The 18,291-nt window shown below is 40.2% G+C and overlaps 1 pseudogene; it reads right to left on the bottom strand.

The window, feature by feature from the left end:
- Nucleotides 1-16,448: 16,448 nt before the first annotated feature.
- Nucleotides 16,449-16,924, bottom strand: LOC148041108 (ABC transporter E family member 2 pseudogene; annotated as a pseudogene).
- Nucleotides 16,925-18,291: the final 1,367 nt, after the last annotated feature.

Raw genomic sequence — 18,291 nt, forward strand, 5'->3', positions numbered from 1 at the left:
ATTGCATAAAGTCTGTGAAGCATGCCAGTTTGGTAAGCAGGCAAAACAACCCTTCTCACATGATAGAGAAGTGAGTTGAAATATACTTGATGTAGTACATAGAGATGTTTGCGGGCCTACACAGAATGTATCTCTTGGTGGCAGCAAATACTTTGTTACATTTATTGATGATTGTTCAAGGAAGCTATGGGTATACTTTATGAAGGAAAATAGTGATGTGTTTGAGCACTTAAAATCTTGTAAGGCAGCTGTTGAAATAGAAACATGCTTAAAAGTGAAGTGCTTGAGATCAGATAAAGGGGGAGAGTACCTCTCTAATGAGTTCAGTGGCTTCTTGAGGACTCATGGGATAAATAGGAAATTTACTTGCAGGTATATCCCATAGCAAAATGGTGTTGCAGAAAGAAAAAAACAGGCATATTGTAGAAGTTGCACGGGCATTAATGGTTGAAAAGAATATGCCCAAATATTTTTTGTCTGAGGCTGTCCATACTGCTGTTTACATTATGAACAGAACTCCCACAACTGCAGTTCATGGGATGTCTCCTGAAGAATGCTTTACTGGCAAGAAGCCTGCTATATCGCACATGAAGGTATTTGGATGTGTTGCATACATTCATGTGCTAGATGAGCTACGGAATAAGCTTGATCCAAAGGCAGAAAAATATATTTTTATTGGATACTCTTTAGAGAAGAAAGGGTATCGCTGTTATAACCCTATCAAACAGGTGAGTTTAGAGTGAGCAAGGATGTTATCTTTGATGAGATGGGAAGTTGGTATACACCTGTTGGTGATGTTTTGGATGATGATAATGATAAGGACAGCTATGTCTAGAAAGATAAACAAGAATCATGGAGTCTTAGTGGACCAAAAACATCATCTGGTACTACACCTACAGTGAGCCCTTGGTTACCTTTAGGTGAATCTATAAGTGCTGCAGGGAAGGACAAAGGAAAGAAGAAAGTACTGGATAGTGATGATGCATCTACCAGTCGTTTGGGACTTGATGGAGATTCTAGTGGTTCAGAGAATTTGGATGATGAGCTTGGCATTCATTCAGTCAGGACATTGGGTGTACAGAGAGCTCGTAGTAATATAAAGGTTCCATGGCATAGATTATGAAGAGACATTCAGTCCAGTTGCTAGGATGCCAAATGTTAGGTGTGTGATTACCTTGGCAGCCAAAGGTTGGAGTTTGTAGCAAATGGATGTTAAGAATGCCTTCTGGCATGGTGAATTGCAAGAAGAAGTGTATATGGAGCAGCTAATAGGTTATCAGGATTTAGAGTATCCCACATATGTGTGCAGGTTAAAGAAGGCGCTCTATGGGATGAAGCAAGCACCTAGAGCATGGTCTGACAAGATTGGAGAGAATCTTGTCAATATTTGATTTTGTATTTCTGATGCTGATCACTCACTTTATGTGAGAAAGGGAGATGCAGGTTTGGTCATCATAGTCATCTATGTGGATGACTTGATTATTACAGGTGACAATGACAATGGGATTGCTGAAGTTAAGGACTTCTTGAAGAAGAAGTTTGAGATGAAAGATTTGGGTGAGCTGAGATACTTTCTTAGTATTGAGGTGATAAGATGTGATGATGGTATATGGCTATCCCAAAGGAAGTATGACTTGGATATGCTATCCAAGTATGGTATGATAGCATGTAAGCCTCTTTCAGTACCATTGGAGCAAAATGTGAAGTTGAGTGCTGACGTTAGGGATGAGATAAGAAGACCCTACTATGTTCAGGAGGATAGTCGGGAGTTTTGATATGACTATCACAAGGCCAGACTTGAGCTATGCTGTTGGCCTTGTCAGTCAGTTTATGCAGATGCCTAGAAAGCCTCATTTGGATGCAGTTAGACGTATATTGAGGTATGTGAAGTCCACTTTACATTATGGACTTTTTTATGAGGCAGATAAGGATGTACAGGTCTTTAGATACACAGATGCAGATTGGGCTGGTAGCATGTCAGACAGAAGATCTACAAATGGACCTATGTTTTCCCTTAGTAGTGCAGGAGTTACATGGAGCAGCAAAAAGCAACCTACAGTTGCTTTATCGAGTACAGAGGCTGAGTATAGAGGTGTTGCTATGGCAGCATGTGAGGTGGTATGGTTGCAGAAGTTATTAGTAGATTTGGATGTGCAGGGAGATGGTCCAGTTGGTCAATCATTGTGATAACATGAGCATCATACAGCTAGCTAGGAATCCAGTGTTTCATGCTAGGACAAAACACATTGAGGTGCACTACCACTTTGTGAGAGAGAAGGTATGTGCAGGAGAGATTGACTTGGTATATGTCAACACATAGGATCAGATAGCTAACATTTTCACAAAGGCATTGGATGCAGAGAAGTTTCAAAAGTTTCGAAGCTTACTTAGAGTTGTAGAGATAGAGTTGAGCTTGAGGGGGAGTGTTGAGATGGCAAGCTCAACACGTGCGGACATTGATGATGGACCACCTGGCTAGATGGGTGCGCACATCTACACTTAGCACGTTGGTGGTCATTATGATACTCACATGGCCACTGACTTATCACTTATTATATTTAGTTTGTTACACCTACCTACAGCTGGCAAAGACATAGTGCCAATTGATTAGTAAAGTCGGTTATGCATTGTTTGACTTAGTAGGCCACTTTTCTTTATGTTGTATCTTATCTATACTTTGTGTACATTGTATAGTGTGTGGAAGAAGAAGAAGAAACCAGCAAGAAAATGTTGTGGCCTCGATCTCTCTTCTTTTGTTCTTGAGGGAGCTTCCTCTTGTGTATACAATGTGTTTGGTGCAGCAACTAAAGTAAGCCTCCCCACCATGCGATTCTTGACACCCCACTGATGATGACTAGAACTAAGAGACGGATGTCTATAGATACGGAGTCGACACAAGACCCCAAAAGAAAAGAGATAGAGGCCTCTACCATTTCCCTTCCCATTGCCGTTCTGCCTTCCATAGGCTACGATCAATACATCAAAGATCTTCTCTTATATCTAGAGAAAGCAAAGGAGAATAAGAAAATAGTAGTAGCTGAGTTGGAGACTGAGAAGGAGACACTAATAGACTACCAACTTGAGAGAACTCGCCAAGTGGCTGGCTACTATCAAAAAGAGATAATTGAGCTAAAGGCAAAGATCAAGGCAAAAGAAGGAGAAGAAGATAAGTGGCAAGAAAGGCTTGAGGAAGAGCATCAGGAGAACTAATTGGCCTACAAAGATACTACAAACTCCTCATTATGCAAAATGAAGAGCTGATAGGGTGAATGGAAAAAATCCAAGAAGCCATGGATCAACTCGCAATAGAAGAAGCAGAGAAATCTCAAGAAGGAGAACAACATCAAAGACAGATAGATGAAATGACAGGTAGGCTATTGATGGAGATGGAAGAGCAAGGGAGATTAGAGAGAGACTCAATGCTTGGAGAAGGAGAAGGAAAAAATAACCGAAAAGTGGAAAGAGCAAGAACCAACGATAGTGGACTTAGCTCAAAGACAGAATTAAAGCTTAGAGGAAACAAAGCAAAGAGTTGAAGAAGAGGTGACAAAGAGTGAAAGGAGAGTAAAAGACCTAGCGATCCACCTAGCCCTTGTAGAAGTGAACATAGTGTTAGCAGAAACCAGGGCAGAGGCTGCACAGACAAGATTGGAAGCCCAACAACATGCCTTGCTCAACACTATCTTTAATGTCACACAATCAAAAGAAAAGGAGGCCATTGAGACACTACAGAAAATGGTGGAGATCGCTTACAGAGCCATAAGGGATGGGATGTGTGCTCAACCACAACAAGGAGAAGGGTCCAGCCTAAGCCAAGAAGATCAACGAAATTATTTTCTAAGGGTAGGGCTAACAATCCAAGATGTGGACATGCTAGGATTCAAGGAATGAGAACCACAAGAGCTCAAGAGAAAAGATGAAATGTAGAGGCCACTTCTAGAAGCAGGACTAGAATTTGAAATGGGGCAGCCAAACAAGGAGCTACTCTCGCAACCTCCCTCTCCACAACTAGAAATGCAGTAAGAGGTGGACAACATTGGCAAGAGAAAAGTAGAAATTGTGAAAAAGAGAATGATGATGTTGGAGCAGGTAAGGAGAAGATTAAAATACCAACCCATAGTAGCCCCAAAAGCACTCATTCACCACACGAAGATTGTTTTCTAGTGAATTGGAATGCAAAGTGTGGGAGCAAAAAGAGAATGGTCGCCAACCCTTTGACTTCACTTTCAAATTTCCCTCTACACAATGTAGAGTACTATCAAGAAAAGTGGTGGAGGAGATGATAAGTATGGAAGGAAGGCTCGACGATAGGTGGAACCAAGAGAGGGAGAAGAACCCAATGTAGTGGGGAATGGAAGCACTGATTACTGGGAAAATAAAGTCATGGAGGTGCCTAGGACATTGAAAAGTTAGAGTCCCAACCAAAGTGAAGGAGAAGAATCTAGGATGGCAACATGAACGCTTGGATGTCATTTTGCAACACACTACCCTTCGAGAGAAACAAACCCACATATATACCATATTCGAGAAGGGTAGGGGTGGACTTTAACCTTGACATCCACGTTAGATACGATTTCCCAAAAATATACAATGTAAATGCTATCAAGCCAGAGGATGCCCTGACCTTATCTTAGAATGACTTATGGAACTCAATTGCCCATTTTCTTAACGAGCTCACTTCTTGCCCAAATCCTACCTTTATCACTACGTGTAACTATCTTAGATTACTTGGGGTACTACTTAAATAGGACCCTACACCACAATAATATAGTCTCCCACCCCTATTTTTTATCTTATTGCCAACATAGATAGTTGTGCCATGGCTAGGTTGATGATGCAAGCTGCCCTCTTACCATCCTCTTACATGGCCCTCTTAGAGGACATGAATGACGGCCGCTTCACTAGGTGCAACTATCCATTTTTGTCTACAACTCCTCTCTACGTTAGAATAAACCTAAAAGGATATATGTAGAGAAAAGGCTTCCTTAGCAAGTCCCTTAAGCCCCCAACTTCTTCTCATGACCATGATGACAAAGATTAGTTCTTTTTACTTTCAAAAAGAAAAAGAAAAAGGAAAAATAAAAGAGAGGGAGAAAAAAAAGAAAAGATTAAGAAAACGGAGAAGAAATCCAAAAGAGAAAGAAAGAAAGTGAATAGATGAGCACCATAGTCACTACACCTAGGGGTCCTCAAGTTAGGTGTGTCCGATGGCCTCGGTCGGCTAGCTTTGTCCCTAACTGACTAGCCCCTTTTTGATTCCCCACTTCATGCTTAGGGCACATCAAGGGCAAGACATACCTAGGGAGGTCACACTCGCCTATGGTAAGACATGTCTCCCTAAGCTTAACCCATCATACCTCCCTTATGCACAAACTCGGTCCTCAAGTGTGCGACAACACCCATGCTTGACTCAGCTCCCAGTTCCACTAGCACGAGCACATTACACTGCACGGTAAGGTAGACACACCACCTAGGTCATGCACTTTTCTTTTCATTTTAGGTAAAGATAAATGTGACTAACCACCAACCTCGGAGGCCTCATCATCCACTTGATATACCCTCAGCCTCCACCACCTCAATCATTTGATAAGATTCTCTTTCATAACCAATTCCCACAAGGCCCCCATCATCTGCTTACACGACCACCCTTCAACCGATAGAGCCCTCATCAATAAAGACATGTAAGTTCCATGGGACTGGCACTCGACTAGGAGGGGTGTAATGTTAACCCCAATGTAGAACAAGAAAAAAGAAAAGCAAAAATAAAGCCAAGAAATTTCCAAAATGCGGACCCAATGAAGTCAAGAAGAAGGAGAAAAGGAAAAAGGCGCAAAGGCAACCTCAGAAAAATGCAAAAGGCGAAAGGCACATTTTTAAATGAAAGATGCCCAACAATTTTGTAAATGAGTGCCAAGCTTCCTCTTGTACAAATTGTAAAATCTAGACAGGCATAGGTGATGGGATAAGGTAAATAGAAGAGAATTGGAAAAGAGAACATTGGCAAGATGCCCGGCCATGTAAAAAAGGGGATGAGTGCCCAAAATATTTAAGACTTGTATAAAAACTCAAAAAGTGAATGAGAGGCTCATTCTTGGCATGTGGCAAACGTAGCTCTCTTCTTCTTTTCTTCTCTTCCTCTTACTTGTGTTTATGCTTGTGCTTGAGAGAGGGAGTGACAGTGTGAGAGTGTGAGAGAGTGAGTGTGTGCGGGTAAGGGACTGTGGTGGAGAATCTCTCCATCTTCTTCTCTCTTCTTTTCTTTTCTTCTTTTCTCTTGTCTCATGTGCACAACTATGGTGGATGGAGCTTGAAGGTAGAGGATTGAGCTTCCTTGAGCTCACATCATGGATTTTTGGGTTGTCGAAGTGCTTGAAGGAGGAGGCTACTCGTTCAGGAATCAAGGTAAGCTCACTACACTTGTAGGATCAAAAGCATGTCGACTAGGTGAGAGATAGCCATTAGAGATTGCTTGAAACACTTGAAACAATAAGCGGTCCATGGGTCTTGGTAGTCGAGCGTGAGCTCCTACTTTACGGCTACTTCTTACCACTCCAAGTGATCATACTACTACACACAAAGTATAATCACTATTTGACATTTTGTCATAGAGGCACAACCAACTCAATCTGCATCTATATAACCTATTAAGTCAACTAACTTTCCATTCTCATAAAACAACCCATAATTAGTAGTACCCTTCACGTAATGCATAATCCTCTTGACTACATCTACATGTGGCTTAGAAGGCTTCTACATAAACTAGCTAATCAGTCCCAATGCATAACTAAGGTCAAGATAGGTGATAATGAGATAAATCAGGCTGCCCACCATCTATCTATACATAATGACATTCTCTATTTCATTCCCAACATCAATTGCAAGTTTGACATTCTAATCCAATGGTGTTACCATGGCTTTACACTCCATCATGCCATATTTCAACAACATATCATGAGCATACTATTTTTGCGATAGTCATATACCTTGAGGTGTACACACAACCTCAATACCAAATAAGTATTTTAGTTCTCCAAGATCCTTCACCTTGAATTCAGCCTATGAACATGACTTAATTTTAGCAATGCCATGATCATCATCTCCAATGATGATCAAATCATCCACATAAATTACCAAGAAAGCATAACCATTCTTTGTCTTCTTTGCAAATAAGCTATGGTCTGCATGACCCATCTAGAAATATGAGCATTTCATGCTCTTTTTTTTTGTCATGACTTTGGAGCCTTATGATAATTCAAACAAATGGGACCCTTCTTGGAAGCATCAGTGGAAGAAAAATTAGGCATATGATTTTGTAAGATTTTTTAAAAATACATCCACTCCAATCCAAAAAAACTTTTCAAAATGAAAGTTGTAGCGCGTGAGCTGAAGTTTTGGTTGGTATTTTTTTGTAATTTTTTGAAGCTATGAGTCAGGAGATATGGCCAAAATGGTGGACACCAACTTTTTCCAACTGTGATGGAGACCACCTCCCAATTTTATACACACCCACACTTTCTTCCCCACACTTAACACTTCCATAAAACATCATTCATTAGACTCCCAACCCTTTCCCCTCTCTTCTTCTCTCTCTCAAGTTAATAAACCATTAGAATTTCCCTCCTAAATCACCCTCAAATCATCCTTAATTATAGTAATAATGTATGAATTCTCACTATTCTCTCTCCATTATTGCTAGATATGATCTTATTTTATGAAGATTCTCTATATTTTTTTATAGGAGAGCTCTTGGACTCAAGCTATGGGGGGGAGAATAGAGACAACTCACCTATGATGGAACTTGATTAAGTACAAAATTGATCAACAAAACATTTAGATGGAGCTTTCACATTGGTGGAACCACCTTAATGCAGCTTTGGTGGTGTTAATTCCGATTCTATCTTATCCTCCTCCATAAACACCCTCAAGGCCTATATAAAGAGGCATTCTCCTTTGTAATTTGCAAGAGAGAGCCAAGAGGCCTTCTTTAGCCCTATTGAGCCTTTCCCATTCTCTCTCATGAGCTTATATAGTTCATTCCCATACTGTAGCTTATGCATGCTCTTTAGTGTAATAAGCCCATGCTATTGGCGTCCATATTGTGGATATTGGTTATGTCTTGAGTGTTCTCCATCTCTTGTGTCCTCTTAAGTTTTATTGATTCATTTATTTTTTGTAGTTCTCTCTCTCTCTCTCTCTCTCTCTCTCTCTCTTAGTTTTCCTCTCTTCTCCCTCACAAGCTCCTCTCCCTTTTGCATAGCCTCCTTGTCCGCTCTTCCATGGTGCCCTTACCTCATTCACTTTGTGGCAGAAGGGAGTTTGGCATAGTATAGAGGTTGCCATACCGAATTTCCTTCGTCATAAATTGGTGCCTCCCCGCTAAGGACATTCTCATCCACAATTCTCTACCTCCTTATGCGGGACGATACAACACATAGTGGTGCATCCTCTACAACAAGTGCTCCAAGTGGCTCTTCTCCAATACCTTCACCAACTCTTTTTGAAGCTGGTCGAAGTCCACGACTCCCACAATGGTCTCCCAAGGAAGCCCAACAAAAGGAAGTATGCCTTCTGTGATGACAGCACGTATGCGAGTAAAAGGTGTTCACCTTAGAAATTCCATTCTCTCACAACGGAAAAAATCATGTTGCCATCAATTGCTAGGTTCTCATAATTGTGGTGAGTGTTTTGCAAACAAAGTGAAGGCCCTTTTGGGAGGTCCTCGTATCCAAATCATCAAATCCCTCTCTCTCTTTGGCCTAATCCACATCAAAGGAGGACAACTATGCATGAACGGTGTGGAGTTTTGTAGAGGTGCAAAGTATGGAGACTACCTTCAACTGTTGCTAGCTCGAAGGTTGGGTGTGGTTGAAAAGATGGCCATCACACCTTATGAAATATTTGTCATTGACGATGGACACACTAAGGCAAGAACAATCATTGGTGAGTAAATTCTCTGTATAGCAAAGTTGGTGGGTTCCAGAAAGAAACGCTTTGGGGAAAATCATTTATAATTCAAGCAAGTGCATTCCCTCTACTCCCTTAACTAGTTCCAAATTTCTTCACCTTCCACTCTATACAAAACATCTGAGTTAATGTATGCATCAGTAGGAAGATTTTCTTCCAGTAGCATATTGTCATGTACTTTGGGACTGAAAGATTAAGGGAGATTTTTGTATCACCAGAACCTATAATCTTCCCAATGCTAGGCTACAATGCATCCTTCAATGTACATGTCTTTATTTTATTATAATAGTTTCTCATGAATCACCGCTATCATTCTGTTGGGGGTCGAAGGTCTACCACCAGGGTTTGGAGCAGAAGAGGAGTGAGAGATTCAAAGGGGAGAGAGGAAAAAGATTGGGGTTTGATGGATTCTCGGGTTATGGAGAGAGTAGATGAGATTGAGAGTAACCAATATCTTGCATAGCCGTGTCATACAAGTTTACCATAATAAAATTGGATCCGATTACATCAATAACCATGAGATTTATGCATAGATCTATATCAGATTTTTTTCCATTTCCTACAACAAATTCAAGCTCTAATTTCCTCCATTTCATGAAGATACATGTATTGAGACTTCACGATACAAGGTATAGAGAGATAGAACTCATTACAACTGGCATAGAGTCCAATTGATGATAAAAATGCATCAATAGAACCACAAATGTACTTCAGCCCTGTATTAAAATAGTAATTTTCAGCCCTCAAACTTGACTAAAAAATGTATACAAACTCATGGGAAAGTTTCTCATTACAATCTCAACCAATGCCCTATTGTTTCGGGAGCATTGTCTATACAAGGAAGTGATTAGATTTTAAGAAACCCCTTCAAATGAATGAGTTTTAATGGCTGTCCTATTTATGACAGTTTTTGGGAGAGCTTATTCAGCCCATACATTGGCAAAAATCACCTCTTGACTTACCCCAAAGTCACTCAAGTACTTGGGCACAATAAGGGCTTCAATGGTATACGAATATGGTAACAGAATGGAAGGAGACGCTCATAAGAGCATACTGAATACTTTTACTCTGTTTTCCCCTTTCATGGACTGTCATACAACTCATTTTCGTGTTACCAAATAGATGGGGCAAAAAGGACTCTTACAATCTTTGTTTGTATCTCCTCTTTATCTTCAGTTTTCTTTGTGTTTGCATGCTTTGGAGCATTCACCATAGTTTCCCACTCTCCCTCCATCTTCCATAGGTGTGCAGGCCGAGAAATGTGCCGCAAAATGCAGCTGAACTCCTCTCCTTCTTCCACACAAAAAAGAGTTCATTTAGATCATATACAAGTCATATAAGTCCTTTGCAACTATTACTCCGTGTCACTTGTGGACCTAGTCAACTTTGGAGTGCTCTTGACAAACGTTGGATCTTCTAAGCTAATGAACTTCATAAACCAATGTGACATAACCTGTAAACTATCAAAGAACACCTATAGTCCAAGCTGAAGGGCATCATAGACTTTATTTTTATCAATTTGCATTATACAAACTGAAAATTACATGCCAAGTTACAAAGGAACTTATGAACTTCAATGACATCTAAGACTAATGTAGGGGTATAATAACTGAATGATGTATGAAAGTGTCTCGTGTGTGTCCTAATGAAGTTCATCTACAATCATAAGAACTCCATGTTTTACACCATGAACTGTAAACTCTTTGACATTCATCCCCTCCTAACCTGCACATCCTCCGGCATGTGCCACTTCATGAAATTGCAGGTTAAGGAGGCTCTTCTTCTGACATATTTTCATCTTCCTCCTCTAAGTCTTCTTCTTATTCCTTGTCTTCAAGTAGATGGCTCACATCCAAGTCATCAAGCTCATAAGTAGAAGACTCTCTTCGTTTGAAGAGCTTGATACGCTTGCCAGTTATTGGTATCTTGATCATGGTCCCATCCATTTGAGCCAAAGTGTAAGTAGCATTATCATGTACTACCTTCACCACATATGGTCCAAACCATCGCTTGGCTAGCTTCCTATGAGTACTATACTAAATATCTAGGCTACTGTCATAAACAAGTACCCAATCATTCTCTTGGGGACAGAGTCAATGACACTTGTCAAACCTCTTCTTATTCTTCAACCTCGATGCCTTCAGCCTTTCAATGGCTGTCTTGACATCCTCTAGCCTTCTTTCAAGCTTCCTTGTGCACAAAATCAGCAGCTCTTCTCTATTTATGCCTTCATCCCAAGGCAAGATACTCCATGTGACAATAGACTCCTCAATAGGCATAATAGGTGGTTGCCCATACATTAGTTCAGCCACATATAACCTGTCACTGCACTATGGGTAGTTCTATGAGCCCATAATGCGAATGGAAGCATTTTAGGCCATTCTCTCATCTTCCCTCTGCAAGACTTTGCCAAAGCTTTGAGAATCAGTTGATGACCTCTTTCACTCTTACCATTGCCTTCAGGATTGTAGGCTGATGTAAGAGATAGCTTGATTCCCAATTGACCAAAGAAATGGTGAGCCTCATCGACATCCAATTCTTCTCTATCAGCAGTTTCTTTGGCAACACAACCATACCTACAAAACACTTCTTCAAGTAAAAATCTACAAACAACTTGAGTGGTTTTTGTTGTCAAGGCTTTATCTTCCACTTGATTTGTGAGATCTTCTCTAGCAAGCACTAGATATCTCATGTTCCAAATTCCTATGGGCATGGTTACTAAATCGATAACCCATCTGTAATGAATGGATAAAGGAAAGGTAGGCTGAAGCCCATCTCTATGCTTAACCATAGAGTACATTTGACAAACATGACAAGACTCAACAAAATGCTCAATGGCTTTATACATGTTTTGCCACCAAAATTTCTCTTTTATTTTGGCAAAAGTGTGCCATATGCCTCTATGGCTAGCCAATAGGCTTTCATGAAATTCTTGCATGACCTGTCTTTGAGTCTTCTTGTCTCCTAAGACACGAACATGTGCTCCTCCTTTCTTCTTTGCATGCCTCCAAAGGTAGCCATCTTTGAGAAAGAAGCCATAAGCCTTTCTCCTGACTCTCTTGAACTCTTCATCAGTCCAATCTTCCTTCTTCACCATAGTGCTCAAGTATTGGCCAATTTTCAGCCAATCATATGCATAATATTCTTCCATAAAATGAGAACAAACTAAAACAAAGCATTGATCATGCTATCTTTCAGCTACCCACCAATTTTCCATGGTTGTTTCTTCATTCTTTGCTGTTGTAAATTCTGTTATAGTAGCAGTACCTACTGTACTTGCTATAATTAATGATGTACCTACATTTATGACAGCTGTACCATCATTAAGAACAGTTGTACTTGTTGTTTTCTGATTTGAACAAGCAATTACAGCATCATTTTCAACAAATATAGACTATGTTACTTCCTCATCCATCATCTCTTCTTTATCTTTATATCTGGCACGCGAAAGCATGTCAGTAATTGGATTATCTCTTCCTGCAATATGTTTCAAAGCAAGATTTAAGGATTTAATATAGGCTATCCATCTTAGCATAGCTATGTTGGGAGTGGAACAGGTGGTAATCATGCCCAAGAGTGGAAGACAATCTGTTTCAACTACTACATGTGCACCCATGAAGTATTCCCGATCACACTTCAACGCAGTTACAATTCCCCAAAGTTCTCTTTTAATTTGAGCATACCTTCTTTGACGTTCATTAAGAACCTTTGCTCCAAAATGGATTGCATATCTGTTGCCCTCAAGATCATCTTGACCAATAGCCCATCCTATCCTAATAGGATTTGTGTCTACCGTGAGTATGATAGCCTGTCCATTAGAGTAATTAGCCCTCTTCAAGGTGGGGGCTGAAATCAGCAATTTCTTCAATTTTGGAACAGCTTGAGTATGCTCTTTTTCCCACATAAACCTTTGGCCTTTTCTTAATAGTTGATAAAGATTTTCAGCAACATGAGCGAAGTGTGGGATCCAAATAAGATAGAAAACACACGCTCCAAGAAATCTTCTCACCTCCGAAACATTTGTGCATATTTCCCGAATTTTGCTTATGGCATCAATCTTGATTGGAGAAGGCTTTCGGCCATATGGGCCACACATATACCCAACCACAAGAATTTCTTCAACTCCAAAAACAGATTTAGCTCCTGAAAGAGTAAGATGGACTTGTTCTAGTTTAGACAATATTTGAGCACAATCATTAATATGATCGAAAACAAACTTGTGGCATCTAAGCTCATTGAGCTCTTCATTCTTCTCATGAATTTCACATCCTTTGATCGATACATCATCAAGAAAAGGAAGAGTAAGTTAGGGAATATGATCTCTCAATACTTTGTGCATGGCATTCATCACGTGAGCCACTGAATTTGTAGCTCCTTGGGGTATTGTACACATGTGGACTAAACCAAGAGGCATCTTCATTGTGGTAATGTCTCGGCTTTCCAAAGCAAGCTAAAATTGGTCATAGCTCGAATATAAATCACCCATGGAATAAATTGCTCTACCTGCAAAAGCCTCAGCAAATTCATCAACAATTGGACCCGAACCAACATTTCTAATAGTGACTTTATTGACAGGCTGTAAATCTTGAATGAATTGCAAAGATCCATTCTTCTTAGGCATGGTAAACCATCGATTAGAATACGGAGCAAAAGATGGCTCTAATATTCGCATCTTTATCTTTTCATTTAAAAGCTCCAGTAACTTAGGCAAATGAGCCCTTGGTAGTGGAATTGGTTTAAGATTCGATTCCAAGGGATGTGTGGGACCGTGAAAATCACCATTGGTGGCACAACACTTGGATCCACACAGCCGATTTCATGAGGCTGAAATGAAAAAGATTTTCCATGTTTCTTCAATATCTGCATAAAAGATTACTTTTTAGCTGGCAAGAGAAAATAGTCTTCACCAAATTTTAGCTCCCGTAAGCTTTCAGCTATAAATTGGTGACCAATAACTTTGGGGTCATGAAGACTTGGCTGTTTGGATGCCCTTTCAGCCAGTCCCTCACTTTTGGGAGGCAATGGAGTTGCCACCGTCTTGACCTTCTTGTCAACTATCTTGTACTTTGTTTCTAGTCTTGCCTCATCCCTGTTTGGTTGTCCAAAAGCTTCATGATCAGCAAATTCTTGAATTATGTCATAAATATCCAATGTGCATACTTGTATGGACTGATTTTCAGCTTGATTTTCAGCATGAACAACTACATGTATTTCAACCAATGTATCATTATAAATCAGCCCATAAAATAGTCCTAAAATTTCTTCATTTTCAGCTAAAGCATCAACTTGCTTCAGCTCCCATTCCACATGACATAAATGCTTTCTTTCAGCCCTATTCATGGCTAAAAACTGTTTATAACAGCCCACACTGTTGGCTATAAATACGTGCAAATCAACCTTTGACATAGCCCCCTTTACATGTGGAGGTAAATTTTTATTACATGAAGCACTGCCATAGTCTCCACTTACAGCAGTGCAACCTGAAAACCCTTAAATTCTTGGGCATTAGGAGGCACAGGATGATCTCTCAATCGATCTCTATTCCAATGATGATTTACACAAACAGTCAGAAATTGGACAGCTTTGTCATTATCCTTAATTCTTATCCGAGCATAAGATGAACCATCATCAAGGGCCTTTGTCTCCAGGCGAGACTTAGAAATAAAAGGTTGACCAAGAATGATAGGATAGCTACAAGAATCTTGAACAAAGAAATGAAATTCATCTTTTACATCACCAATAGTAACCCGTACATAAGGACATGCTGCATAGAGATCGCCAGAAGAATTATTGGCTGCTCTCATGCACCATCCTGGGTCCACATCTATGGGCCATCCGCCATTCTCATAAAGACTTCTTGACATGATGTTGATCTCCAAACCATGGTCTATAAGGGCAATGCATGGAGTCTCTCTTTCTCCAATCTTGACAACGGTTTCGGTAGTCACCCTTGCCCAATGGATACGGGAGTAGTGACAACTTGGAATAAAGTGAGCATCATTCTCTCCTTGCATGTTGTGAAGACGAGCTTCTTTCTTATGCATGGTCTGCTCTTTGGATTGAGAAGACCCCACCATAACATTCTCTGCAATAGCTTCTTCAATTTCAGCTTCATAGATGTCTTTATCTTTGGCTTCTATGGCTGCAATCAATACTTTGATTGCCTCCAATCTAATCCCTTGAGCATTAGCTTCTCTTCATCATGCAAATACACCTGAATAGCTTGCAAAAAAGCATGCACAGATTCTTTAGTTTCTTCACCAACATATTATCTTTTCTGTTGTCGAAGGGTTTTCGAAAGCAAAGTCGCGACCACAGAGGACCTTGATTAATTTCAGGATAGAAGATTAATCGAAGCAAACAATTAAGACAAATATGATGCCAAGTAACAATTGTATTACTGCCAAGTTATCTCTAAGCATAGAGAAACATCATAACAAACCACATGTGATCTATGCAATCGACCCATGCCATGTATACAAGCTCAAGTATTTGTGATTGCAACAGTTGACAAAACTATTCCACCCTCTCAAGAGCAATATGAAAACTGAGAATAGCTCTTCAAATCATGACAATTTGATTGAACTGCTCAAACCTTGTGGTTCAGAATTATTCATTGTTGTTGCTTTTCCAAAGTCTGTAAGAAAGCATACTGCTTGATTTACCAAATGTATGTGCGCCAGATAGGGCCACCACATCCTTTATGTCATCAAGCTCTACTGCAGCAAATTTGGTCACAATAGTATCCAAAGACTCTCTTGCAGATGGTAGCCTGGATGCAATAAGGAACTTATATGCTGCTTTACTGTCTTTCCTTCCTAAGTTGACATTCCATGTTAAGTTTAGTTGTTAAACATATAAAGACAGCTCATACACATCATAACTGCATCTGAATGGCCAACATCACGATTGATCCCTTTTACCAGAAAATTAGAGGATTGTTACTTCTGAGAAATTCCAAGATGGATCCATTACTTACACCTCTATAAACTGAAAAGTAGGACTTGTAAAAGCACAAGTTCTCATCTCAAGGATTAGCAAATTTCAGAAGTAATTGGTTTGTTGAAGCAGGTTTATGATTGAATGACCTATAAATTGAAGGCAGATCCATGTGTGAGAATATAGCTAAGAGCAAAATTGACACTGATGCAGTAACACTGTATTGAAGGAGAAACACAGCTCGCAGACTGCTTTTATCCAGAGTATTATATACTCCTCGTGACATGCACTATATGGCATACTGCACAGCCTGTAGCACAGTATCCAAATTGGCAGCAATTCCCCACAACTGTTATATCTGGTAACAGCTCCAATACTCGGAAGATTCCAGTCAAAAGCTACTACATCAGCTCATGGAAAATGGCAGTCTGACTAACAAGCTTCAAGATGATGCCATAACATGGTTGAATCATCTTTCCCATGTTTAGCTTTCAAAAAAAAAAAAGCTCTTAGCCATCCAAGTAATAGTAGGAGCCTGCAGACTTCTACTCCCTATCTTTTGTAGAATCCAGCTTGTTGATACGAGGCCGATAGTTTGTGGGATCACGTCTGAAAGTAATATCCAGATGCGATAGAAACAGGTTCATGCCAGTCAAGAGAGACTGTGGTGTATTCGCAACACAGTCAACTGATGGTTTTCCCTCATACACAATGACCCTGTTAGCCAGGTATGTTGCCATAATGAAGTCATGCTCAACAACAAATGCAATCTTTTTAGCATGCAAGATAAAGCGTTTGATCACTTTTGCTGCCATAATACGCTGCTCTGAATCAAGGTAAGCACTCAGCTCATCGATAAGATATATGTCTGCAGGCTTTCCGAGGCACAAACATAAAGCAACCCTCGGCAATTCTCCGCCAGACAGAGTCACACATTAAGTAATCTAAAGTTGCACTTTATAACAGATTCCACAGAAGACCTGGTCTCTTCCTCAGTGAAGACTTGTGGTACATCGACCATGTACGACTCGACTACGAGCGTTCCTTCCTTTCAGCCCATCCAAGCAAAGCTGATAGAAGACGGCCCAGGATTTTCGTGTTGCCAGTAAAGTGTGTGCCTTAGAGCTGAGCATCTTGCACCATGATAACAGTTTTCGTATTCAAAAGGATTTTTACTGGAAATTGATCACTGATCTTCGCAGCAACATTGCTATCATCAGCTTCATCTTCATAATCACTGCTCTCCAAAACAATTTTCCATTCTGTCTCATCTAGATCCCTGTATTCGTTGCTTTATCTCCCCCAGTATTGCCCGTTTCCAACCAATAAAGCGACTTCCTTTCTGCTTTTTCTGAAAATAGCCGATCCTTCCATGTGCCTCCCGTAACACCAAAAAGGTTCCTATCACAATGGGAATGCCGGCAATAGCAAATGTGATTAATAATTTCCGCTTCGATGTGGTATTTCCATGGTTCTGAGGCCCCTGGGCAGACTCTGAACTTGCTTGATGGCTCCACAAGTTGTCCCTTATAGATGGTCCACTTTCATCCTCATTGCTACTATGATAGTGCAAGTCATGCAAGATTCTCTCACGTAACCTCACATATTTATCACAGGGTATGCACATTTCTGTCCCACAGTGGTCCACATTTAACATACATATCCACCAATGCATTCCCAAGTACACTATTTCCTCCCAGCAAACTGCCTCTTACAATTTCAGCATGTATTATTTTGCCTTTTTCAGCTGCTCCTATGCTGGCACAAGCCTTCAAAATGCAAGCAAAGGTCTGTGCATCAGGAGAGAGGCCCTCATGTTGCATAATAGCATACTAATGGAGCCTTCTCTCCCTATACTACCCACGCAGAACAAAACTGTAAACACAACAACTAAATATGTACAAAGTAACAAATGTCACACACATAGCCTTTGGTGGATTTCACACCTCGGATGCGCAGCAGCACGACATCCACCCCCTTTAATCCTGCGCATCCTCTGGATGGGCCAACTACCCATGATCGTTATCATCAAGATCCACAAATAGATCAATCTCTTCATTATGCATTTCTCGTATATCAACAAGATTATTTGTCATATCATCTGTCTCTTCCATTGAAATTTCTTCTCGTTGCTCTTCTCTTGCAAATTCTTCCAATGCATAATCCTCATCATCTCTTTTCTTAAAAATCTTGATTCTTTTTCCTGCAATAGGCACTCTAAGCACTGTCCCATCCAATTCTGTCAACTCATATGTTGCATTATCAAAGACAAACCATCTTTTCACCATCTTCCAAAAAATCTGCAATAACTTCCTCATTTTCCGCATGGCTCTAGTGTGGCTCTCATCCCAAAATAATTTCTGCCCCTTTCGAAACAACTCATATAAA

The sequence above is a fragment of the Lygodium microphyllum genome, chromosome 1 (assembly GCF_053477565.2).
Source record: "Lygodium microphyllum isolate KBCC chromosome 1, Lygodium_microphyllum_v1.1.10, whole genome shotgun sequence".
Taxonomy (NCBI): domain Eukaryota; kingdom Viridiplantae; phylum Streptophyta; class Polypodiopsida; order Schizaeales; family Lygodiaceae; genus Lygodium; species Lygodium microphyllum.